This window comes from Odontomachus brunneus, unplaced genomic scaffold (assembly GCF_010583005.1).
Source record: "Odontomachus brunneus isolate Ranch 3 - 2012 unplaced genomic scaffold, Obru_v1 Obru_scaffold_004, whole genome shotgun sequence".
Taxonomy (NCBI): domain Eukaryota; kingdom Metazoa; phylum Arthropoda; class Insecta; order Hymenoptera; family Formicidae; genus Odontomachus; species Odontomachus brunneus.
Genome location: NW_022639454.1, coordinates 1,081,745 through 1,082,629, shown reverse-complemented (window position 1 = coordinate 1,082,629; position 885 = coordinate 1,081,745).

Genomic DNA, 885 nt, shown 5'->3' with positions numbered 1-885 from the left:
TATGTATATATATATATATATATATATATATATATATATATATAAAGCTCTAATTAGGACTTATTAAGAATATATCGATTTAACCTACATATACTTTAAGCAAAAAATTCTTACATTTTTTGTAGTTTCGTTGAAATTGTTTTGTATACCTTACTAAACTTAACTTATATCGATAAAACTGGCAACAATAGCAGATGAAGCAAAGTAAATTTTTAAAAATGCTATTAGATCCATACTTATGTGTATGCCTTTTTACTTACAAAAAAAATCCAACAAATACGTCTAAACTTAATATTTACATAAAACTACAAAGTACGTAGATGCTTTTACTTTTTTTTTAATTCATAACTTAATAAAGATTTTTATATTATCGTAAATAAGATGTAAAATTATATATTTTATAACAGAAAGAAAAAGCGATGTAAATAATGCATATCTCGACGGAGATATGATGATTAAATTCTCGATTGTATTCTTAAAAAAAATTAATAATTTCAAATTCAAAATATATATGCGTATAAAAAAAATGTCTATAAAAAAAAAAAATAGTAATTTAAAATTTTATTTCAGAAAGTGCTTGTTATTAATGTGAATCTTTTTCTTTTCTTTTGCCTCTTGCAGTTATAAGTGGATCCTAAAGAATCGCGAATTCGAACAGCAGCAGAACGATGTACTCTATGTCATTTCAAAAATATTCATTTTTAGCGGAACACCATGTTTATGCACATCAATTAATTTGGCGGCGTTGATTATACGACCAATCCCATTGCCTTGGCCGCTTGCGCGTGCACTTGGCGCGAGATATTGCCGTGTTTCTCGATATATATATATATATATATATATATATATATATATATATATATATATATATATATATATATATAT